Below are 27084 nucleotides of genomic sequence, written 5' to 3'. Positions count from 1 at the left end.
TTCTGGATTGGTGCATTAAGCTGACCTATAGGGGGAAATTTACCAATATGAAAAAATGGGATTTTGGTACCTACCGGTAAATCCTTTTCTCTGAATCCGCAGGGGCCACTGGCGTTCACAATGGGTAATAGAGCTTGGCTTGCTGGGAGCTAGCACACTAAAAAAACTTTAGAAAAGACTGGCTCCTCCCCTCTATTACCCAGCAACCCCCAGTTAGGATTTTTGGGAACGAGAGGAGATATAAACAGAAATTAACAATGAAACAACATTCAAACAACTGATACAACTCTAAACTAGAACCACAACGGGCAGATCCTCCGAGCAGGGCGGGAGGCCAGTGGCCCCTGCGGATTCAGAGAAAAGGATTTACCGGTAGGTACCAAAATCCCATTTTCTCTTTCATCCAGCAGGGGCCACTGGCGTTCACAATGGGGAGGTTCCAAAGTCAATCCCCTGGGAGGGAAAGCTCGATGGATCCTGTAACACCAAACGACCTACAGCAGAGGAAGCTGAGGCAAAGGTGTCAAATTTGTAAAACCTAATGAAGGTATTTACCGAGGACCAAGTTGCAGCCCTGCAAAGCTGCGAAATGGATGCCCCTCTGTGCGCTGCCCATGAAGCGCCCACTGCTCTAGTAGAATGGGCTGACAAAGAAGAAGGTGGCTGCTTACCTACCTGCGTATAAGCCATACGAATTGTAGAACAGATCCACCTGGCTAGGGTCTGCTTGGATGCAGGCCAACCTCTCTTGACTGCGTCATGAAGGACAAACAGGCAATCCGTCTTCCGCACGGATTTCGTTCTGGTCACATAGATTTTTAATGCACGGACGACATCCAGCAGTGCCGTCCCGCCAGATCCTTCTTGAAATGCAGGAACCACGATAGGCTGGTTAACGTGGAAGGAGGATACTACCTTTGGCAGGAAAGCGGCATGCGTTCTTAGTTCTGCCCGGTCGTCGTGAAAAATTAGATAAGGCGATTTACAAGACAGAGCGCCCAGCTCTGATACACGACGCGCCGAGGCCAATGCCAGAAGTATGAGTGTCTTCCAGGACAAGTACTTAAGCTCCACCCTCTCAAGCGGTTCAAACGTAGAAGATTGCAAGAACTCTAGGACCAGATTGAGGTCCCAAGGTTCCGTTGGTGGAACAAATGGAGTCTGAACTCGTAACACCCCTTGAAGAAAAGTCTGGATCTCTGGAATCTGGGCTAATTTTCTCTGGAAGAGAACAGATAATGCCGATACCTGAACCTTCAAGGTAGCCAGGCGCAGACCAGCATCCAGACCTGATTGTAAGAACAACAGGAGTCTGGATAACTTAAAGGTCCTGAAGGGGCAACCTCGGTTAGCACACCATACCGCATAGGCCTTCCAGATGCGGTGATAATGTGCCGCAGAAACCGGTTTCCGGGCCCTCAGCATGGTTGGAATAACCGCCGAAGGTACTCCTTTGCTCCTTAATACCTCGGTTTCAACAGCCACGCCGTTAAACGTAACTGGAGAACGTTGTGGTGGTGGAATGGACCCTGGAGTAGTAAGTCTGGTCGCAGAGGAAGTGTCCACGGATCTTCCATCAGCAGCTGTTGTAGGTCGGAGAACCAACTTCTGCGGGGCCAGTACGGTGCTATGAGAATGGTTTTTACCCTTTCTCTTTTTATCCTTTTTAGTACCGGACCTAGAAGTGGAAGCGGTGGGAACAGGTAAATGAAGTGGAACCTCCATGGAATGGTGAGAGCGTCCACTGCCATTGCTGCCGGATCTCTCGTCCGAGAGACATAAGTCGGTAGCTGATGGTTCTGACGTGAGGCCATCAGGTCCACCTGTGGAGTCCCCCACCGCTGTGTTATCTGCTGGAAGACCTCTGGATGTAACGACCATTCCCCCGGGTGGAGATCCTGCCGACTTAGAAAGTCGGCCTCCCAGTTGTCCACGCCGGGTAGAAACACTGCTGTTAGGATGACATTGAACTTTTCCGCCCAGCGAAGAATCTTGGAAGCCTCTCGCATTGCTCCTCGACTTCTTGTGCCGCCCTGACGATTTATGTATGCGACGGCCGTCGCATTGTCCGATCTCACCTTGATTGGCTGGTCTCTCAAGATCGTCTGAGCGCTCAGCAGTGCATTGAGAATTGCTCGCAACTCCAATATATTTATGGACAGGCGGGACTCCCATTCCGACCACCGACCCTGCAATCGAAGGTCGAGGACTACCGCCCCCCAACCTCGGAGACTCGCGTCCGTGGTCAGTAGTACAGAGTCCCAGACCGCGAACCTGCGTCCCGCCTTGAGGTTGTCCGCGATGGTCCACCACAGCAGGGAGGTCCGAGTCTGGGCTGACAACCGCACTGTCCGGTGAATGAACAGATGTGAGCCCGACCACTGGCTCAGGAGGTCCCACTGTAAGGTCCTGGAGTGGAATCGGCCGAATTGCAGGGCCGGGAAGGCCGCCACCATCTTCCCTAAGAGTCTGATGCAAAGGTGGATAGTCACCTGCCTGTGTCGCAATACCTGAGCCACCATCCGCTGAATTGAAGATGCCTTGTCGTCCGGTAAGAAAATCCTCTTGGCATTTGTGTCCAGAATTAACCCCAGAAATTGTAACCTCTGGGAAGGAATTAGGTTTGACTTCTGAAAGTTCACCATCCACCCGTGTTTGACGAGCATCTGGTAAGTCTGATTGGCATGTTCCAACAACAGTTGGATTGACGGGGCCTTGATGAGGAGGTCGTCTAAATACGGTATGATCGTGACCCCTTCTACTCGGAGGGCCGCGATCATCACGGATAGGACCTTCGTAAATATCCTGGGCGCTGATGACAACCCAAAGGGAAGAGCCCTGAACTGAAAGTGATCTCTGCCCACCGCAAAACGGAGATATTGTTGATGTGGGATCCATATCGGTACATGGAGGTAGGCGTCCTTGATGTCCAAGGACACCATAAACTCGCCCGGTTCCAGGGAGTGAATTACCGAGTGAATGGACTCCATTTTGAACCGATGGTACACAATGGATACATTCAGGGACTTTAAGTTCAGGATAGGCCTGACGGAACCATCCGGTTTCGGCACCACAAAGAGGGTGGAGTAAAACCCCTGACCCCTCTGTTGTGACGGCACCGGTACTACCACCTGAGCGTCTAGTAGTCTTTGTACTGCCGCTAGTAGAGCAATTGTCTTTTGCTGATCTCCCGGTAGAGGTGTTGTTAGGAACCGTCGTGGAGGGCTTTCTGTGAACTCGAGTTTGTATCCTTCTCTTATCAGCTGTCGAATCCAGGTATCCGAGGTGGTGTCGTTCCACTGAGTCTGAAAGTCTATTAGACGGGCACCCACCTGAGACCTTCCCAAGAAGGCCGGGAGACCGTCATGCCACCGGTTTTGCTGGTGGTTTGGGTTCCTGTCGACGAGCGGTGGACTGTGCTCTAGCACGGCCTCTTCCACCCCGAAAGGACTGCGAGAACCCACGGCCTCTGCCACGAAAGGAATGCTGTTGCGGCCGAAAGGAATTAAAGGAATTAAATGACGGGCCAGTGTACTGCCGACGAGCCGGCGGTGCAGCTGACGGTAGAAATGCCGACTTCCCCCCAGTGGCCTGTGAAATCCACTTGTCCAATTCTGGACCGAAGAGTATGTCCCCAGTAAAGGGCAACCCTTCCACTGCCCTCTTGGATTCTGCATCTGCAGTCCAAGAGCGGAGCCATAGAGCCCTGCGGGCAGCGATTGCATTAGCTGAGATTTTGGCCGAAATCTGGGTGACGTCCCTTGAGGTTTCCCCCAAAAAGGAAGCAGCTTCCTGGATATGCTCGGCCAAAAGTTTAAGTTCCTGTCTGGAGGTGCCTGCCTCTAACCCATCTCTAAGCTGTTCTGCCCATTTAAGGACTGCTTTATTTACCCAGGCAGAAACAATAGCCGGTCTTAATTGAGTACCTGCTGCAGTGTAGACTGCCTTCAGTGTCGCCTCCAGCTTTCTGTCTGACGGGTCCTTTAGCGAAGCAGCTCCAGGGACAGGCAGCGTGGTCTTCTTTGACAGACGGGATACAGAGGCATCTACTGGAGGTGGAGTCTCCCATCTGGTGAATGCAGAAGCCTGGAAAGGATATATTGTTGAAAAACGTTTAGGTGTAATGAAACGTTTGTCTGGGGTTTTCCAGGGCGCTGCCAACTGATCTTGTCCTGGGAAAGGAAAAACTGCCCTAGGGGAAGGTTCCTTACCAAACAAGTCAAACTCCTGAGGTTCCTGTATGGGATCCTGAGGGATATTTAAAACCTGGCGTACTGCCAGGATAAGGGAATCTACCCCAGAGTGTGTTGGCTCTGGCTTTTCGGGAATTTCCTCAGGTAGCTCCTCCACTCCTCATCTTCCTCCTCTTCAGCCTCCTCCTGAGGATCATCCTCGTCGTCGGAGGTGATAATTGGGAGGGGCCGTTTGGCCCTAACTACCGGAGTCTTAGGGGCCGAAGTGAGAGTTGTCATAAAATGATCAACCGACCTTGTCAGGGCGGCCGCCCAGGCCGGCTCAGTCCGACTGCTTTCTGCTAACTCAGATGACAGGTTAGTCATAGCGCCTGTCAAAAGAGAGGCCCACGATGGGGCTGCGCTAGGCTCCCCTTCTGTGGACACATGTGAGGAACAATTTGTACATACGGTGCTTCTAGTCTCTGAGGACTGAGTAAACTTGTCCCCACATGAGGAACAAGCAAATGCCTTCTGGGCTGCCTTTGTAGAAGACCTGCCCGTCATCGCTCCAGCCACAGAAGTACCAGTTACTGACACACTTCAGACACCCACACACACCACAGTATAGTGAACAAGCAGGGAGAACCGGGGGCTGCTGGGCACCAGAGGGAATCTGCCTAAACCCACAATAAGGAAACCCCTAAAACTCCCCACTACATTCAGCAAGGAAGGGGTTACCAGTGCAGCAAGGTCTTGACCTGCAGCTGTGTGATCCTCTGTATAGGAAAAAACAGCATAGTTTTAAAGGCATGTACTGTTTTACATCTACAGTACATATAGCTTGGCTGCGCCTAGCCTGCCACCTCCAAGATGGCGCCCGCCGCGTGCTCAACCCCACTCCCTTCCCCGCGCGCAGACACCTGCCTTTTTTCAGCGTCTCCCTCTCCCCACGCCGGCTCCAGCAGGCGGCCATCAAAGCGCTTAGTAGCGCTAATCATTCCGCCCGCCGGGGAGCACGTGCGCCGCGTCAGAGGGAGAGACGCCATCCATCAGCGGTGACAGGCGTCGGAGCTGGAGCGGGGGCAGTCGCGGGGCGCAATGCGGTTACTTACCGCTGAGGCTGGCTTGCTTCTCCCGTGTATGACGGCCCCTTTGTCCAGGGGCCGCAGGCACACTGAGCACGTCCCGGCAGGCACCTTTAAAGAGGTCCTGACCGACGTCTGGCTGCTGCCAGGGCGCTTCAGACCCGGACCCAAGCTTTTGAAGAAGCTGGGAAGGGCTGCTTGAAAGTTTAAATGAGTAAAAAAATTAATAATAAAATAAAAAAAAAAATGAAAAAATGTGCAAGTTATGTGGAGCAGTACTCCACTGTGACTAGCTCCCTTGGGCACAAAAATCTAACTGGGGGTTGCTGGGTAATAGAGGGGAGGAGCCAGTCTTTTCTAAAGTTTTTTTAGTGTGCTAGCTCCCAGCAAGCCAAGCTCTATTACCCATTGTGAACGCCAGTGGCCCCTGCTGGATGAAAGAGAAACCTAGTTTTTCGTATTGGTAGTTTCCCTACGACTGCATACGACTGTTTAAGTCGTATGCAAAGTCGTGTTCCGGAGGATCAGTTACAAAGCAGTCATATACGACTGCTTTGTAACCCTCCGATGGTGTAATGATTCGTATTAGCGGCCGTATATACGGCCGCTAATACGAATTATTTCTAGCAGTCTGCACGGATCAGTCAGATCCGTGCAGGCTGCAAGGTGTAAACAAAAATAGAAAAAATAAATAAATAATAAAAAAAAACGGCGTGGGGTCCCCCCCACAGCCGAAACCAGCACCAGGCTGAAGGAGCCGGGGCCGGTAATTAAAAATCAGGGAACCCGACAAATAGGGGTTCCCCGATTTTTAACAACCAGCCCCAGGCTCCAGGTCCGGGGCTGGTTCCCAAAATACGGGGGACAAAATGAGTAGGGGTCCCCCGTATTTTAAGAACCAGCCCCAGGCACAACCAGCCGGCAGGGTAATGTCACAGCCGGGGGACACTTATAATATAAGGTCCCGCGGCCAAAACATTCTCCCTACCGACCAGTCAGCCTGGCCAGGGGCCCTGGGGGAGTGGGGACCCCCCCAATGAAGGGGTCCCCCCCCTCCAGGACTTACCTGACCAGGCTGAAGCCTGGTGCTGTCCTCGATGCCCCTGGGCGGTGGGCATCGAGCTGATAAATGTAGTAAAAAAAAGATGAACCTATTGTTTTTTACTGTGGCACTACAAGTGCCAGCAAGCCTCCCCAGCAAGCTGGGACTTGGAGAACCACAAGTCCCAGCCTGCTGGGCATTAAAGGGCCCGCTGGCACTTGTAGTTCTACAGTTAAAAAAATAGTGCACAAAACACACTGACACACTTTTAAAATAAAACTTTATTACACACAAAGCCCACACATACTAATACTTACCTATCTTCTTCCCATAGGTCGCCCTGGTCCTGTGTCGGCGTCTTCTGGTCCTGTGTCGTCTTCTTCCTCCATGTCGACGTCGCTGTCGGCGATGGTGTCCCCGTCCGGATCCGACGAAATCCATTTGGGAAGCTGTGGAAGGAAACCATACTCACCTGTCCCAGCGCGACGTAGTCCAGGTAAGGGTCTTTGCAAAAAAACAAACCGACACCCCGAAACCAGACCGGACTGACGGAGACGCACGTGTGTTTGTTTACATCGTGCGGCTCCGCCTCCCGAATGCCGCTATTGGCCGCCTTGCGGCCTAGCGACCAATCAGGAGCCGCTAGGCCGCAAGGCGGCCAATAGCGGCATTCGGGAGGCGGAGCCGCACGATGTAAACAAACACACGTGCGTCTCCGTCAGTCCGGTCTGGTTTCGGGGTGTCGTTTTTTTTTTTTGCAAAGACCCTTACCTGGACTACGTCGCGCTGGGACAGGTGAGTATGGTTTCCTTCCACAGCTTCCCAAATGGATTTCGTCGGATCCGGACGGGGACACCATCGCCGACAGCGACGTCGACATGGAGGAAGAAGACGACACAGGACCAGAAGACGCCGACACAGGACCAGGGCGACCTATGGGAAGAAGATAGGTAAGTATTAGTATGTGTGGGCTTTGTGTGTAATAAAGTTTTATTTTAAAAGTGTGTCAGTGTGTTTTGTGCACTATTTTTTTAACTGTAGAACTACAAGTGCCAGCGGGCCCTTTAATGCCCAGCAGGCTGGGACTTGTGGTTCTCCAAGTCCCAGCTTGCTGGGGAGGCTTGCTGGCACTTGTAGTGCCACAGTAAAAAACAATAGGTTCATCTTTTTTTTACTACATTTATCAGCTCGATGCCCACCGCCCAGGGGCATCGAGGACAGCACCAGGCTTCAGCCTGGTCAGGTAAGTCCTGGAGGGGGGGGGACCCCTTCATTGGGGGGGTCCCCACTCCCCCAGGGCCCCTGGCCAGGCTGACTGGTCGGTAGGGAGAATGTTTTGGCCGCGGGACCTTATATTATAAGTGTCCCCCGGCTGTGACATTACCCTGCCGGCTGGTTGTGCCTGGGGCTGGTTCTTAAAATACGGGGGACCCCTACTCATTTTGTCCCCCGTATTTTGGGAACCAGCCCCGGACCTGGAGCCTGGGGCTGGTTGTTAAAAATCGGGGAACCCCTATTTGTCGGGTTCCCTGATTTTTAATTACCGGCCCCGGCTCCTTCAGCCTGGTGCTGGTTTCGGCTGTGGGGGGGGACCCCACGCCGTTTTTTTTTTAAATTTATTTATTTTTCTATTTTTTTTACACTGTAGCCTGCACGGATCTGACTGATCCATGCAGGCTAAAACGCAAATAGAACAGGAAAATGGTGTTCTATTTTCCTGTTGTATTTGCGTGGGTGTTTCACACCACTAAGCAGCCGTATTGTCAGTACGGCTGCTTAGTAAATCAGAAACCACCATTCTTTTTAATGGTGATTTCTGTCGTATCCTATCGATGGTGTAGGGCATTCGTATTTGTAACTACAAATACGAATGTTCCATCTTTAGGACTACGAATTGTTGTATTTTGGGGATTGTAAATCCCGAAAATACAAATTCGTAAAAAAAAGGTGTATTTCTCCCTACGAATACACCTTTTTTCTACGAATCCATTTTGGTAAATTTCCCCCATAATGTGATGAGTTACTCCAATATACCGATGGATAAGGACATCCAACAGTGTTTCCAAGTGAGTTGGAAGAGCCCATCCCTGTGAATAAAAAGAAAATAACAAATATGTTCTTGGTCTTCCAACAAAAATCAGCTCCCGTGTACAAAACTCTGGGATATCACAAACATCCCCAAGGTAATGAAGGATCTGCAGGTTTCTTGTAATATACTTTTAGCTTCCTTCTGTGGTGTTTTTTCCCCACCCAATATGAAAGGATGTTAATATATAGTTTGGGCTGGCTGACTTGATCTTTCTGCATCGAAAAAAAATACAGCCCGATTACAGTAACATGATAAATGAAAGTATCAGTTGGAGCCACAACCTTATACTGTGACTTCTCTTTCTGCTGCGTGTGATAGTTTTTATTTAATATTATATATCAGAAGGGAGGCTTCTGTAATTGTCCGCTGTGTCATTTTTTTTCTACCCGTTGCCTGCCTTTACAGTTGTATTTAAGCTGTGCATTCATCTCCTACAGTTTAATTGAATTGAGTACGGCTAATCGCTTAGCATGCAGATTGCACATTTCCTGCTATTCCAGGGGGCACTTACATTATAGAGAAACTTGCTGTGTCTTATAGGTAATAGAATTATGTATGTTTTATAAATGTGCCGTTCTTTCCATTTTACATGGATTGTCTTACATCTGGGAATCCAGAAATAGTTGGTGCACTTTAGTTCTGAATATATATATATGTATTTCACTAACGTCCTTGATGGGATACTGGGAATGGTCTTAAGACATTGGGGTATTAGAGGGTATCCGCAGGAGACAGGCACATCTATAACTTTGAAGCTGGGTGTACTGGCTCCTCCCCTCTGATTCCCCTCCCAGGAACCAGTTTAGAAAAATGTGCCCTCAGGAGAGGATGCACACTGCTGGAGCTCCAGAGAGTTTGTCTTCAGTTTATTTTCTTTTATTATTTTGGGGTTACTGTGTTGGACTTCACAGTCTCCCTGCTTCGAGGGAGTCAGTTGAGGAGGGTTCAGCTGCAGGCCTCTTAAGGTACCGAGCTGTCCCTGCTGCAGGACCACTGTCCTGAGAGGGTGTTTGTACTCACGGGCATTGCGCTGCAGTGATACTCACCCCCAGCATGCCGCACACTCCTGACACAGTCCGAAGACGTCTGTGGTGAGTAAAAACCGGGGTCCCCACAGTGGGGTACCCCGGCTCATCGTGCGGTAAGATGGCGGCGGCAGACGCGGTACCCTTCACAGGGGCTGCGCAGACCCCCCGTCACAGACTGGCTGCGGGTGACAGTCCCTGGGCTACCAGGGCAGATCCCACCTTTAAACGCTGTACAGTATAAAGGGCGCCATTAAAACTGACAGCCAGCGCCAGTATAAAGATCAGTGAAGCCCCTGCGCCATCACAGGGGGCGGGGCTTCAGCGGAGCGAGGCCAGAGCTCTGAGCGCGCATACACTACTTCCTGCTTCTCCCTGGGCGCCATTACTGCCTCCAGATCACTCCTCAGCGGTGAGGTGTTGGACAGAGGAAATCTGCAGAAAACAGCAAGTGTATTTAGCGCTAAATCGCTCAATTGATCACACTGTACTGTGTTTATGCGTGTTACCAACTCCTAAATAGGAGTTCAGGTTGTACAGGGTGTGCTGGTCTCCTCAGTGTAATCTGAGCGCTCCCCCACGTGCTTGTTAAGCTACACACTTCCAGTGATAGAGCTCACACATAGCTACTAGACACTGCACATTGATTATATATATCTTTATTTCATTGTGATTGTGGTGTGTTTGTGGAAGCAAGGTTACTCTTTCCTTCAACATGGTGAGGAAGTTAACCTGTCTCATTTGCAGCAGCAAGTTTGTGCCTAAGTCCACCTCACAGATTACCTGTGAGGAATGTATGTCCACTCAAACGAGTGGGGCAGGGGTTTCACCACAGATCAGTGGTACTCCTCAATCAGACTCACAAGAGCCTGAGTGGGCGGCAGGCATTAAGACCATGCTGCAGGCAGTGTCAACACAATTGGCTGCAAATACAGTGCAGACCAAACTGGTGCAGCAGGACTTAACAGTTCTAGCCGCACGGGTGGATAATATAAGCACCACCACGGGCCAGTCACGGAAGCGTGCTGCGACCGCCATGTTGCCTGATTCAGATGATGATCTACAGGCGGGTGACGACACAGATGATAATGTGGACAACGGGGCTCTGATCCCTGATTCACAGTCATCTCTTAGAGGCCCAGAACCTCTTATTACAGCAATAAGAGAAGTGTTAGACCTTCCCTTAGCAGACATGCAGGAAGGTGACCCGTTCTTTGGGTCCCAAAGGAAACAGCAAATTGTTTATCCTGAACAAGTTGACCTTGATGAGACGTTTAAGGAGGCATGGAAACAACCTGAAAAGCGTTTCCAACTTTCTAAAAGGTTTAAGTCCAACTTTCCCTTTGATCCCGCCACTAGAGCAGTGTGGGAAGAGCCTCCGGTTGTGGATGCATCAGTGTCCAGACTGTCCAAGCCAGACTGTCCAAGAAGGTGGTTCTCCCCGTTCCAGGGGCAGCAACACTAAAGGATAGTACAGACAAAAAACTGGATACTACCCTTAAGTCCATGTACACGGCGAGTGGGGCGTCTCAGAGACCTGTCCTCGCCAGTTGTTGGATGGCTAAGTCCATTTATACATGGGCTTCTCAAATCCAGGAAGGCATGCTGGCCGATATGTCAATGGCGCAGGTCGGAGAGAGACTTCGCCATATCCAGGATACTGCAAAGATCCTATGTGACACCCAAAAGGAGCTTGGAGCTATAAATGCTCGCTTTTCCGCAATGGCGGTTTCGGGCCGCAGGGCCCTCTGGTTAAGACAATGGGTAGCTGATCCAGAGTCCAAACGTAGTGTGGAAAGTTTGCCTTTTAAGGGAGAAAAGTTATTTGGTAGCGAACTTGACGACCTTATATCCAAGGCTACAGCCGGCAAGTCGACTTTTCTGCCGACGGCTTCCACTCACGCTAAACGTCCCTTTCAGGGCCATACGTCCCAGTCCTTTCAGGCTTCTCAGTCCTTTCGGCCTTCCAGGCCCAGGCAGAGGGCGAGAGGCTCCAGCTCGGCCGCCAGAGGGGGCCGTGGCAGGTTCAGGAAGCCCGCCAGCACAGGATCTCAGGATCGTGCCGCTAACGCCTCCGCCTCTAAGCCGGCAGCATGACTCGGGTTCCGACCCTGGAGTCACTTGCGAGGTGGGGGGTCGCCTGTCAGCTTTCAGCCAAGTATGGTCAGTCTCTCACCTGGATTCCTGGGTGAGAGATCTTATTACCAACGGCTACAGGTTGGAATTCGAAAAACCTCCCCCTCACAGGTTCTTCAAATCAGGTCTGCCGGCTCTACAAGCAGACCGAGTGAACCTGCAGCAGGCAATACAACGCCTGCTGACGTCACAGGTTAGCACACCTGTCCCATTGGAGGAACAAGGAAGGGGTTACTACTCCAATCTGTTCCTCGTGCCGAAGCCGGACGGCTCGGTGCGCCCCATTTTAAATTTAAAGTCACTAAACCCTTTTTTAAGGGTTTACAAATTCAAAATGGAGTCCCTCCGGGCAGTAATAGCAAGCCTGGAGGAGGGAGAGTTCTTAGCATCGCTGGATGTAAAGGACGCCTACCTCCACATACCAATTTGGGGTCCACATCAGGCTTTCCTGAGGTTTGCGCTGAAAGATCTGCACTTTCAATTCAGAGCGCTGCCATTCGGCCTGTCATCAGCGCCGCGTGTGTTCACGAAGGTGATGGCAGAAATGATGGTACTGCTCAGGAGGTCGGGTGTCAACATTATCCCTTACCTGGACGACTTGCTGATCAAAGCAAGGTCGGAACAGGTCCTGCTGCAGGATATAGCAAAGACCAGGCAGATTTTATCCGAGCATGGGTGGATCCTAAATATCCCCAAGTCCTCCCTGACGCCGTCGCGTCGTATCCTCTTTCTAGGAATGTTCCTGGATACAGAGTTGAAAAGGATTTTCCTCCCTCGGGAGAAGATGGAAGCCATACAATCCCTGGTGATGGTGATTTTGGCAAAGCCTCAGATGTCGGTTCACCAATGCATCCAGCTATTGGGCAGGATGGTGGCCACATTCGAGGCCATTCAGTTCGGACGCTTTCACACCAGGGTGTTCCAACTGGATCTGTTGGCAAAATGGTCGGGCTCTCATCTCCTGATGTACAAGAGGATTTCTCTGTCGCATCAGTCCCGGCAGTCCCTTCTATGGTGGACTCAGGAGTCGAACCTGCTTGCAGGTCGGAGATTTGGCATCCAGGATTGGGTGCGACTCATGACAGATGCGAGTCTGCAGGGATGGGGTGCTGTGACCATGGACAGAACCTTTCAAGGTCAGTGGACTCGGTGGGAAGCGAGACTCCACATCAATATCCTGGAGCTGAGAGCTGTACAGTGTTACAAGCCCAGGACCTCCTCCAAGGTCGGGCGCTCCAGATACAATCCGACAATGCCACAACTGTGGCCTACATAAATCGCCAGGGAGGCACGAAAAGCAGGTCTTGCATGAAGGAAGCTTCCAAGATCCTGGCGTGGGCGGAAATGTACGTGGTGGCTCTGTCGGCCATCTTTATCCCGGGTGTGGACAATTGGGAGGCGGACTTTCTGAGCCGTCACGCCCTCCACCCCGGGGAATGGAGCCTGCATCCACAGGTTTTTGCAGCAATTGTGGACCGTTGGGGCCAGCCATCGATAGATCTGATGGCATCCCGGTTAAACCACAAGGTCCCCAGGTACTGCACACGGACCAGGGATCCCGGCGCAGTGGCGATAGACGCCCTGACAATTCCATGGGTGTTTCCCTTGGTGTACCTGTTTCCACCCATACCACTACTGACAAGAGTTCTAAAAATGGTTCGAAGTCAGGGAGTGGAAGCCATTCTTGTGGCTCCGGACTGGCCAAGAAGGGCTTGGTTCTCGGACCTACAGAGCCTGCTGATCGAGGATCCTTGGCCTCTGCCTCTAAGGAGAGATCTTCTCACACAGGGCCCTTGCGTCTTCCAAGATTTAGGGCGGCTACGTTTGTCGGCGTGGAGGCTGAGCGGAAAATCTTAGCTCAGAAGGGTCTGCATTCATCAGTTATCACCACGATGATTCAGGCCAGAAAGCCGGTAACAAACACCCACTACTACAAGATCTGGAGAAAGTACGTGGGTTGGTGTGAAGAACAGAAGGTTCCCCCGGCGAAGTTTAACCTGAACAGGTTATTGTGCTTCTTACAAGCGGGATTGGATTTGGGTCTCCGTCTGGGCTCACTAAAAGTCCAGATTTCGGCCCTGTCCATATTCTTCCAAAGGAAATTGGCTACCATCCCGGAAGTACAAACATTCCTTCAGGGAGTGCTTCACATCCAGCCTCCCTTTGTACCTCCCACACCTCCTTGGAGTTTGGACGTTGTTCTTAATTTTCTTCAATCCTCCTGGTTTGAACCGTTGGAGTCGATAGATTTGAGGTATATCACCTGGAAGGCGGTGGTCCTTTTGGCCCTAGCCTCGGCTAGAAGAGTGTCCGAATTGGGTGCCCTTTCCTGTAAGAGTCCCTATCTAATTTTTCACTCAGACAGAGCGGAGTTGAGAACAAACCCGCGATTTCTTCCTAAGGTGATCTCTTCATTTCACCTTAATCAGCCAATTGTAGTCCCGTCTGCGTCTAGTTCACCGGATATTCCGGTATCCCTGGATGTGGTGCGTGTCTTGCGTGTGTATGTCCAGAGGACGTCAAGAATCAGGAAGACAGATTGTCTATTCATTCTGTATGACGCACAAAAGAAAGGACACCCTGCATCTAAGCAATCCATTGCTAGATGGATTAGGACTACAATCCAACAAGCCTATGTGACGGCAGGCATGCCGACACCTCCGGTTTTAAAGGCTCACTCCACCAGATCGGTGGGCGCATCCTGGGCGGCTGCTCGGGGTGTGTCAGCTCTGCAACTCTGTAGAGCTGCTACATGGTCGGGGCAACACACCTTTGTAAAATTTTACAAGTTTGATGCCTTGGCCAATGAGGATACCCAGTTTGGGCAGGCAGTACTGCAGCAGTCTCCGCACGTACCCTCCCTTTCTGGAAGCTTTGGGACATCCCCAATGTCTTAAGACCATTCCCAGTATCCCATCAAGGACGTTAGTGAAAATAGGAATTTAATACCTACCGGTAATTCCTTTTCACGTAGTCCTTATGGGATACTGGGCGCCCGCCCTGTGCGGGGGTCTGGCTGCAGCTTTATTTCTGCTGATTAAAGTTCAGAAGTTCACTTGTTGTCTTCTGGTTCTAAGGTCTAGTTCAGTGACCTTTGTTAAAGAAAATCCACCCAGTTGGTGGTATTATAGTTGTTATTTTTGATGAATGCGGGTGTGCTGGCATGAATCTCACCACACTATTCACACTTATGTTTACATAGGTGACATATAAAGTATTCCTCTCATATGTACATTCTCCTTCGGGCACAGTTTTTCCATTAACTGGTTCCTGGGAGGGGAATCAGAGGGGAGGAGCCAGTACACCCAGCTTCAAAGTTATAGATGTGCCTGTCTCCTGCGGATACCCTCTAATACCCCAATGTCTTAAGACCATTCCCAGTATCCCATAAGGACTACGTGAAAAGGAATTACCGGTAGGTATTAAATTCCTAATATATATATATATATATATATATATATATATATATATATATATATATATATATATATATATATATATATATATATATATATATATATATATATATATATATATATATATATATATATATATATATATATATATATATATATATATATTCGTAGTGCGGTCCGGCACTCCCTCTATAAGGACAATTGCCCCGGTGACTGTCTCAGTAGACAGTGTAGGTGGAGAAAGAAGACTGGCACTCGTAGGTCTTTTTAAAGTCTGTATTCAGCAAACAGTGGAAACAACCAACGTTTCGGGGCTGCGCCCCTTTGTCAAGGTGTGTGTCACCTTGACAAAGGGGCGCAGCCCCGTAACGTTGGTTGTTTCCACAGACTTTAAAAAGACCTACGAGTGCCAGTCTTCTTTCTCCACATATATATAATAATATATATAATTTTTTTTTTTTTTCTGAGGATGAGCGGTCATGCTCGAAACAATTGTCTGATTTGTTCCCATATGACTGAATACATTTTTCACATTGAATTTTCGAGTGACGCCCCTGCTTTTTACAGCGACTTTGGACTCTCTTTTTTTTTTTTTTTTTATATATGTAAAAAATGTAATCATGTTCTAATAATACTGTGCAACATTGCTATGTATTAGCACTAAAAACATGGCTGATCACTCTTTCTAACATTAACAATTCAAAGTTATTAGGCTTTGCTATGACTTATTTAGTGTGTGTATGTGTGTGTGTGTATATATATATATATATATATGACACAGGAACACCCGGCACTCAACTTGTTAGAAGTGTAGCTTGCTGCGGTGCCATCCAAAAGAACTACACAGAATCCTGTTGTATATTAGCAGAATGAAGGCGGCACTCACACAGTCTCTTTGAAGAAATAAAAATCCTTTATTCAGCGGTCCTACGCCGTTACGGAATCACCTCCGTCATCAGGGACACAAAGCATGTACATACACATAGGCAATAAATACCCAACAATCCAACATTAACCCGCCCCCCATGTCCCACCCGATTGGCTGATCCCACAGCCTCCCCGGCACGAAGCCCGCCACACACACCTGTAAACGCAAGTCACATCAGACGCAGGACACCCGGATCACAGCAGGCAGCGCACAAGACTCTCACACTGACCTGCGCTTCCGCCCACGTGACCGGAGCGTCCTCCCATCGGATTGGCTTGACAGGCTGCGTGTCATCACCCCGCAACAGGAAGCTGGAGCCTCAGACCAAAGCGGTTTCTATGGAAACGTCAAACAATAATAAAACATCGTAAAAATCAAGTTTAAAACCATCTAAAATGATTTGAAAGGAAAACATAGCATCACAAAAACACAATAATCTCTGATAATATAATACGGTATCCAAAATTGGATTATACCTTCATAACAATGAATACATAATACGATCACTGAGAGTCAGCAGTCTGACGATGCCCCAGAACAACAATAAGGCATATAGCATGGCATGACAATTGATCTTTATTACAAATAATCAAATTTGGCTATGCTGGTAAATCAAAAATATATACATGTACAGGAAAAATATAAAAAGATAGAGACACCTATGTAGCATCCCGGAGAGTTAAAGAAAACACTGGAGCCCCAGTGTTTCATTCAAGCCCCCCGGGGACATGGTTCCTAATGCAAAAATCCAACGACTCTCCTTTTGAAGTAAGATCTTGTTCCTGTTCCCCCCTCTAGTTAGTGGCGGAACATGGTCTATAATCATAGTACGAATACTGGCAACATTATGTTTAAAAATCGAACAATGCCTGGCCACAGGCTGATCACTGTGGCCACTAGCCAGGGCTTGTTGTATGGCTGACCTATGTTGGGCCATACGCTCTTTAAAGGAGCGTTGGGTCTTCCCAACATAGGTCAGTCCACAGGGGCAGGTCAAAGTGTAGATAATGTAAACGGAAGAACACGTCAGGGGAAATTTAATGAAGATTTTATTCCCTTTGTGCGGATGGGTAAAAAAACTTCCTGCTGACATGGACCTGCACGTGGTGCAACCCAAGCACCTGAAGCAACCATTTTTCCTAGAGAGAAAATTCTGGACAGGGGGGGCTTTGTCCCAACCAGTGATGTCATATTTAACTACCCTGTCCTTGATACTACGACCCCTAGTGTAACTGGGGAGTATCTTGGATTTCTGTAAAAGGGGTAAATCACTGTCTGAAGACACCAATGGCCATAAATTTTTAACCCTCTTAGTTTTCTTCTCAGAGCCGATGGTATAGCGGTTAACCCAAGGTACCCGTTTGTCCAGTTTATTATTGGCGGGAACCGTCTTGGGATTTAACAACTGATCCCTGGGTATGTGCATAACTTTGTTTTTGAGGACCTCCATTTCAATTCTGGGGTATCCCCTCGACACAAATTTATCTACCATTGCTTGAAGGGCACCCGGTAATTCCTCTAAGTCAGATGTAATTCTCCGCACACGTAATAATTGGGAATACGGGAGCCCCTTGCGCAATGGAGCAGGATGGAAGCTTTCATTTCTCAGAAGGGTGTTCCTGTCTGTCGCCTTCACAAAAAGAGAAGTGCCAATAACAGCACCCCTCCTTGTGATTGCGACATCCAAGAACTCCACCCTCTCAGTGCTCATGGTGTAAGTGAACCCAACCACACTGCCACTGTGGCTGTGGTCAGAGAACACCTGTTCAAGGTTGGATTTGTCACTGCCCCAGAAGATCAGCAGATCATCAATGTACCGTTTATACAACAGCACTTCAGACCTCAGGGTACCATCATTAAAAAAGAGGTTTTGTTCGATATGGTGCATAAAGGCGTTGGCATATGCCGGGGCCACAGCGGACCCCATGGCACAGCCAGCCACCTGTAAATAGTATTTTCCTTCAAAAAGAAAGTAATTTTTGGTTAAAATAAAAGTCAGCAGACATATGAAGAATTCCACAGGTGGGCCATCATAATCCTCATCACTAGTGATTAGCGCACGCACAGCCTCCACACCTGCATCATGGGGGATACAGGTGTAGAGGCTTGTGACATCCGCCGTACACATTACCCAATCGCCCTCAAGGGTATCGTGACCTGAGAGACCAGCAAGGATGGACAACAAAGAAGTAGTGTCTCTCAGGTAGGTACTCAATCTCTGTATGCAAGGATTTAGAATAGAGTCCAAGTACACCGCTACCGGGTGCATTAAGGACCCCCTGGATGATATAATTGGACGCCCAGGGGGGTGCACAGGGTCCTTATGCACCTTCGGTAGGGTGTAAAACAAAGGCACTACAGGATACTCTACCATTAATGCCTGTTTCAATTCAAGATCAATAACCCCATCATCAACAGCCAATTTCAGAATGCAATCAAGTTCCTGTTTAAACTTTACTGTTGGATTATTACTAAGTGGTAAGTAAGTTCTAACATCACTAAGCTGTTTTATGCATTCAGTTCTATAATCAGTTAAGTCCTGAACAATCACCGCACCCCCCTTATCCGCATTGCGAATAATAATGTCCCTCCTCTTGGACAAACCATCTAAGGCCAATTGTTGGGTACGTGAAAGGTTATACCTTATGCCAACTGGAACCGACTCGTCTTTTCCCAGCTGGTCCACCATCCTTGTAAATGTCCTTACAGAGGGATTAATAGAGGGGGGGTCGAATCTTGAGCGGGGTGCAATCCTTTTCAGCTGCTCAGGTAAAACCACTTTTTTTACAACTTGAGCTGAAGGGGGGGTTTTCCCAAAATGGTCTTTTAGACGTAAAGTCCGATGCAACTTGTAGGTATCAACCTTCCACTGGAAGGGATCGGGCTTAACTGTTGGGACAAACGACAACCCTTTTGTCAGGACTTCAGTCTCAGTTGTTGATAATGGGCTGCTTGAGAGATTAAAAACTAGGCATTCACTTTCCTCGGAGGGCGAGTGCTTGCTCTGGCGGCAGTTTTGCCCTGCCCGCCGCGTCCTCTTCCGCCGCGTTTGTTGGTTGCGGCCGGGTTGGGTACCCCTAAAGGGATCCCTGCGGCATTGGAATTAGAGCAAGAAGATTCGCCTTCACTTTGAGAAGTACTGGATCCGTAGTTAGACTGCTGGAACCTATACGGTTTCCTACGGCCATACTGGGCCCTTGTACCATCCTGCTGGTTCCCGGCATTTAACCATGGGTAGACCCTTCTCTGATCATAGTCCAGCTGTACTTTTTTAACTTTTTCCTTTTTAAAAGCAATCAAATCATACTTATATTTTTCCAACTGTACATTAATCTTGTCAAGCCAATTGGTCTGAGAGTCCTGTGATAGTGTGATTGAATGTGCCGTTTCAAAGGTGGTAATTTGCTGCTGCAGATCTTTTTGCTCCCTGGTCGCTTCTTCAATCACCAGCAGGAGTAAATCATGCGAACATTTATTTAACACACCTATCCAACGACGGCAAAAGGCGATGTTGTATCTGCCTATCGTTGGAGTGTTTTTAATTCTAAAACCCCTGGGAATCTGTTTCCGTCGGTAATAGTCAGATAAACTGACACTGTGGCACATAAAGTCACATTCTTTTTGTTTAAGCCGCAGTAATTGGTTATACAGAACTTCAGGGGTTAATGGTAATGACACATCCTCAAACTGCTGTTTGGACAGAATTGCTTCTGCATCAATGTCACTTAAACTCAAGGTTTCACTCAGATTGAGCCTCATGAAGTCCAGGGCCTCGTCCAACCGCTGGCTTGCAGACATCTTATAGTGTGGATGCTGGTTTCACAATCAAAGACAGGAAAGTGCTTGCAATGGACGTCACAATCCACTTATTCCCATAAAAAAGTCCCGGACACAGGGAGACTTGTTATTCAGACAAGTATTCAATTATAGGTGCGTTGGAGAGACATCAGTGGTATAAAGGAGCCACAGACTGTCATATGTAGACACAGGAACACCCGGCACTCAACTTGTTAGAAGTGTAGCTTGCTGCGGTGCCATCCAAAAGAACTCCACAGAATCCTGTTGTATATTAGCAGAATGAAGGCGGCACTCACACAGTCTCTTTGAAGAAATAAAAATCCTTTATTCAGCGGTCCTACGCCGTTACGGAATCACCTCCGTCATCAGGGACACAAAGCATGTACATACACATAGGCAATAAATACCCAACAATCCAACATTAACCCGCCCCCCATGTCCCACCCGATTGGCTGATCCCACAGCCTCCCCGGCACGAAGCCCGCCACACACACCTGTAAACGCAAGTCACATCAGACGCAGGACACCCGGATCACAGCAGGCAGCGCACAAGACTCTCACACTGACCTGCGCTTCCGCCCACGTGACCGGAGCGTCCTCCCATCGGATTGGCTTGACAGGCTGCGTGTCATCACCCCGCAACAGGAAGCTGGAGCCTCAGACCAAAGCGGTTTCTATGGAAACGTCAAACAATAATAAAACATCGTAAAAATCAAGTTTAAAACCATCTAAAATGATTTGAAAGGAAAACATAGCATCACAAAAACACAATAATCTCTGATAATATAATACGGTATCCAAAATTGGATTATACCTTCATAACAATGAATACATTTTACGATGTTTTATTATTGTTTGACGTTTCCATAGAAACCGCTTTGGTCTGAGGCTCCAGCTTCCTGTTGCGGGGTGATGACACGCAGCCTGTCAAGCCAATCCGATGGGAGGACGCTCCGGTCACGTGGGCGGAAGCGCAGGTCAGTGTGAGAGTCTTGTGCGCTGCCTGCTGTGATCCGGGTGTCCTGCGTCTGATGTGACTTGCGTTTACAGGTGTGTGTGGCGGGCTTCGTGCCGGGGAGGCTGTGGGATCAGCCAATCGGGTGGGACATGGGGGGCGGGTTAATGTTGGATTGTTGGGTATTTATTGCCTATGTGTATGTACATGCTTTGTGTCCCTGATGACGGAGGTGATTCCGTAACGGCGTAGGACCGCTGAATAAAGGATTTTTATTTCTTCAAAGAGACTGTGTGAGTGCCGCCTTCATTCTGCTAAAATATATATATATATATATATATAACAAGAAAATGCAGCACTCCACGGCAGTAAAAAAGCTTTAATTTCCAAACAACGTTTCAATATCAATTCGATATTATCATCAGGTTCAAACAACATGTGTAAAACACTCGCCTTAAATATCCAGTGAACAGTGGTTGGTGGGGCGGGAAGCGTGCGTAGCGTCCCTGCTCAGATCCTAATCACAGACCTGCGTCAGGAGACGCTACACACACCCAGCGCACACACCGGATTAATCAATGACATCATACAATGTAATGGTAACACAAAGATACATTGATAAATGAACAACAATGTGATCATATAAAAAAAATGAAGAGAGCAATGAATAAATATAAAAATTGACAAGGATCAGAAGGGAAGAAAAATACAGAATATTCTAATATTGTATCATGTATTCATGAACATTACTAATTAAGCAACACTGCGATGCCAGACTGCTCATTGAGCCCATATGGGGTCATTGTGCCAAGTCTGGCAATCCATCGGGCTTCACATTTAAGTAACATGAGTTTACGATTGCCACCTCGAATTGGGGGCGGTATGTGGTCAATCATTCTATAACGGATCGATGTCAGTCCATGTCTGGCATTCAAGAAGTGCCGGGCAACCGGCTGATCGCTCGAGCCGGTCGCCAAGGCACCCTTTATGGCAGACCTATGGGCTGACATGCGATCCTTGAAGGGACCCTCAGTCTTCCCTATGTATGATAATCCACACGGGCAGATTATTTGGTAGACGGTATAGCATGTATTACAAGACGGGTATGGCAGATGGATAGACTCTTACCCGTACGTGGGTGATTGAACGTGGCACCAGGTAATAAGAATTTACAAGCCATGCACGTACAGCGTATGCATCCAAGTTTACGCTGAACAGATGTATTACAATTGGGAGCTGCATCAGATTTTACCAGAATATTGCGCAGGTTCCGGGAGCGTTTAAAACTGGGTAACAATCTAGTCTGACCAAGTCCCAAGTCTTGGTCAGTTTGTAGTAGCGTCCAATTTTTCTTAGCGATTTTAGTGATCATTGGACTGGTCTGAGTGTACGTGGTAACCCATGGTAACACATCAGTGGATTTGGTATCAGCAACATTTTGGGATAGCAGATCATTGCGATTTACTGCCATCACTCTACTCTTAGTATCCAATAGTTCGGATAAAGGGTAACCACGTACCACAAACCGTCCAATCATCTCATCCAATTGTGTCTCGACCAAATCTGGCTCAGACACAATGCGTTTAATTCTTAACATTTGGGAAAAAGGAAGACTTCTAATGGTGGCCCTCGGGTGACAACTAGAATATTCAAGCAGGCTGTTTCTGTCGGTCTCTTTTTTTTTTATATAGATTGGTGCTAATGACACCCTCATTTAAAGTAATCATTACACCGAGGAAGCTGATATGATGTTTATCAAAAGTAAATGTAAACTTGATGGGGTCAGGGCCTGCATTGTGTTGCATCAGGAAATTGCTAAGAACATGTGGGGGACCCTTCCAAAATATAAGCAAATCATCGATATATTGATTATAATAAACGATGTTTTCAGCAATGATGGGATTATCGAAAAAAAGACTGTTCGTATTCAAACATAAAAATGTTTGCGTATGAGGGGGCTACCGCCGCCCCCATCGCAACTCTGATTAATTGCAAAAAAAATTCATTATTGTACATAAAGTAATTTTTAGATAGTATCATGCGCATTAACTCAATAATAAGTGAAATGTTGGGACCCACATACACATCACTTCTGTCAAGGAAATGACGCAAAGCTGATAACCCTAGCTCATGTGGGATCGATGTATATAATGCCGATACATCGATGGAGAAGAGAAATCTCACCATCGATGATCGGAAGCGCAGCCAGATTTCTTAATAATGAATTAGTGTCAAGTAAATAACGAGGATGACTACGTCTAGAGACCTGAAACAGACTGTCAAGATAAACTGACACATGTTGCATCAAGGAGCCCCTGGCAGCCACAATGGGTCTACCAGGGGGGTCCTTGATGCACTTGTGCACCTTAGGCAAACAATAAAATAATGGTACAATGGAAAAATCAGGGATCAAAGCTTTCATAAGCATATCAGAAATCATATCAGTATTTACAGCATCCAGGAGTAACTCACGCAATTCCTTAGTAAACCGTAGCGAAGGATCACCCGGTAGCTTGAGGTAGGTGGACTTATCATCTAGATGTAACATAACTTGCTATACCGTCTACCAAATAATCTGCCATGTGGAGGACATGATCTAGAAATTTAAATAGGATAGAAATTATTATTATTATATAACTTTTTTTTTACTTTGAGGACTTAATATTTATATATCTCCAATCATTCATGAGTATATGGTGATAGCTGCCCACTGTAATGTTCATAACTGTTGCTTGGAGTAAATATTGGTTTTGATTGGTCGGGTTTGAACGTGATTACTTTCCATTGTCCGCATTTGGAATCTGAAAAATAACTTTATAAGGAGGTCTTGGGCCTAAAGGGGAAAAGTAATGTTACTAGTGTGCAGTACCTGGTGGATTTTAGGAGGAACAGGTTTTGCTGGCTGCAAAGATACACTATGATTATTTGCAATCTGAATGTATTTTCTAGAGTCCAAAGGAAATGTAATCTGCTGCCTACAATTTCCTGCCTCCTCTTCAAAATGAAATCAGTCGGAATGTTAGAGAATCAAAGGTTCCTGGAAACTACTAAAAGCACGAAAGCCATAGGGTGTGATGGAGCTGGTTACACTGCAGCTTTATCTGCCACTACAGATGTTTGTGATTATAGCCTCCGCAAACCATTGTCAGAGAACTTCATCCGATCTCCAATGGCTGCGGAGTAGCAGATGTGGAATTAGGTTTCAAACAAAGTGTGTATGTAATGGTTTACACGTGGGTAGGAGCGGAGAACAGCTAGATGTTGGGTTTTTCTCTAAAACAATGCAAGGCAGAGTTCTACTGAATCTATAATTTTCAAAACCTGCATTTTATCAGCGACTAGATTTCCTACATTACATTAAACGTGTTGCCTGCAGCTTCTGCCATATGGCACTAAGCCACTGACAGGGAACCAACCTGTGGAGCTTTGTCTGTTATACACAAGAGGTATATATGGGTAGTATTCAATGCTTGGGGTGAGCGGCCGGCGAGGGGGTTAAAGGGCAGGGATCGCAGAAAACCTGCGATCCTCGCTGTTTAAATAGAGCGAGTGGGAATCGGCGTATGCAGGGGGGTCAGTTAGCGGTGACAGCGAGCAGACAGCCCTGCTCGCTGTCACCGCTCGCCCCCAGCATTGAATTCTACCCATGGTGCAATAAATTAATGTTTAAGCAGTGTGTGTGTATATGCTGCCCCCTCTTCCTACCCCCTTACTCACAGGCATGCTGCGGTGTTGGTGTCTGTATTTCTTGTTAGTTTGTCTCCTTTCTTATTGTCTGTCAATTTATAGTAATATTCCGCTTACCATTTAAACAGGGGTGGTATGCTGCTCCGATAGTGGGGATCCCGACAGTCAGGATCCCGACTGCTAGGGTTCCAACACAGGGGTGAGTGCAAAGAGGCCCCTTCCGGGCTCGCTACAGGTTCTATTCTCCCTCCATGGGGGTCGTGGACCCCCACAAGGGAGAATAGCCCTTGTGAGTCGGTGGTAAATCTGGCCGCTATGGGGGCTACGACTGCTGTCTGAAATGGAAGGACCAGTACAAAAATATATGTATCTGCTGCAGGCCCTCAGTGGTACATTTGGAGGATACTTACGGTTTGTGGGTATCCTTCTTCTTCTTTATTATTATATTATTATTATTATTATGAATATCTTAAGTCTTATTTGATAAAATGGACCCTTAGAGGGTATCAGTCTTGTTTCCGACTGTTGGAACATTTCCGACTGTTGGAAATACTGTCAAATTCAACAATCGGTATTCAATCTTCTGACTTTTGGAAACATTCCGACAGTCGTATTTCCACGGATTTTCAACAATGCTGATTCTGAAAATGGGCGCATTGAATAGGTGTATGCCAATAATATCTGCGCTCATTGAATACCCCCTTTAGGGCCAGATGCACTAAGCTTCAAAAGTGATATAATGGAAAGTAATATACAACCAGCCAATCAGCTCCTACCTGCCTTGTTACAGGCTCTGTTTGAAAAATGACAGATAGGTGCTGATTGGCTGGTTGTTTATCACTCTCCATTTTATCACTTTTGAAACTTGATACATCTGGCCCTTGGTCTTAATTCTGATAACGGTTGCAACAGCAGTATCCTTCTAGCCATGGCTGTTGGTATGCAGAATGCTTTAGTAGCGTTGTGTCTTTGATTGGGTCTTTGTAAACACGGAAAGAATGTGATGTGGTTGTATTTATTGTCAGCCTACTTTATGATGAGAAGAAGCTGACTTTGATGTTGCAATAGGCAGCCTAACCGCATAAAGTGTGTCCTTAAATGAAAAGGACAATACAACAGTGTTAGCATTTTCCAGTTTGATAGAACTCCGAATCCTTTTTCTTGGAATGGGGAAAGGGTGGGAATATGGACCTTTTACATTTAGTAGGGTTTTCTCCGAATCTTGTTGGGTGATTTATAAAGTTATGCAGAAACATAGAATTGACAGCAGATAAGAACCACTTGCCCCATCTAGTCTGCCCCTTTGCTCCATCCAGTCTTTCCTTTTTAAGTTATTCATATAGCGCTCACATATACGCTGTCACTTTACAAAAATATTTCAGGCTTTCACATAAGTCCCTTCTCCCATGGATCTTAAAATCTATATATCCTACCACATATATATACTAGGTTTAAGATTTTTTTTTTTTTAGACTCCAATTAACCAACAGTAAAGTTTTTTTAACTGTAAGAGGGAACTTTAGCACCCGGAGAACAGTTAGGGCCTCAATGTTTTTTTTTTTTTTTTTTCGTTATTAAGATTTTTTTTTTTTTTTTGAGACCTGATAATAGAAACCACATTCTGTGTTACCATTTTTAAGCTATTGCCTACATTTCTTACGTCTTTTGCTCCCTGTGATCATCCTTTTGAGAACTTAAAAAAAAATTACCTTATTTATTGTAGCTTATGTGCCCAGTTACAACTTAATGATTTGTTGGGCGGAGTCGAATTTAGATAAAAAATCTTGCTGTGTGTGTGTGTGTGTGTGTGTGTGTGAGTGTGTGAGAGGGGGGGAGGGTGTTTGGTGGGTGTGCAAATAACTGTCAGTTTCCAAACCACACAGCGGGTAACCTCTTCCAGGTTACCCAATAGGTGAGCAAGGCACATTGGTGATGTATTGTAAATAGCACTCAGAAACTAAGCAGCCAATTAAAAGACAAATATTTTCCTGCAAATATACAGACTATTACCCCATTCACACCACAAAGCAAATTACCCGGTAATTTGCTGGAAAACCAGGGTTTTTCGGTGGTATGAAAGGCTTAACAAGGGTTTTAAATCTCAGCACTCTGACTCTGCTCTTGACCAGGGTCCGAGTGCTGGGATTTAAGACCCATGTTGACCCTTTCACATCACCGAAAAAAAACCCGGGTTTTCTGGCAAATTACCGGGTTGAAAAGCTTTAACCCGGTAATTTGCGGGTGGTGTGAATGGGGTCTAAGATGGCTACTTTTACTTCCCTACATCTCAACTGTATTTTGTGCTGCTAATGTGGTCTCTGCAGGTTTTCAGTAACTGTAATGTTAAGTTCTGTGTACCTTGTATTATTTTAAAGTGCGACTTATGTATGGCATTGCAAACCACTTGTGGCGTCTAATGAATATTATGTAGTAATAATAATACCCATTTTGGATAGACAAAATCCATCCCGCAATTCAAATGAAAAAGAACAGTAAATACACTAGATCCTTTAACAATATGCCAAATAACAATATTGTTAATGCTATATCGTTTAGCGTGTACGCACTATATAGTTAACAATGAGCTTCCCCTCAGGATGTTGATGATGTCCTCCATCGTCTGAACAAGCAGTCAAATTTTAACGAAATCTTCAAAAAACACATGTTCTGTGGGGGGCCAGTTGATGTCACTTAGCGATGTGGCCAACGCTATCGTTCAGGGAGCCTTTTCTCAGGAGTTCAAGGTAC

General features: G+C 47.2%; 1 protein-coding gene across 1 annotated transcript in view; it reads left to right on the top strand.

Annotated features, from left to right (window-relative positions):
• Nucleotides 1–27084, top strand: part of LHFPL2 (LHFPL tetraspan subfamily member 2) — a 130230-nt gene that overhangs the window by 29007 nt on the left and 74139 nt on the right. The gene's annotated exons all lie outside the window — the stretch shown is intronic.

Source organism: Crinia signifera, chromosome 1, assembly GCF_055691185.1.
Source record: "Crinia signifera chromosome 1, ASM5569118v1, whole genome shotgun sequence".
Taxonomy (NCBI): domain Eukaryota; kingdom Metazoa; phylum Chordata; class Amphibia; order Anura; family Myobatrachidae; genus Crinia; species Crinia signifera.
The sequence above is the reverse complement of the archived record's forward strand: the minus strand, read 5'-3'. Positions and strand labels throughout refer to the sequence as shown.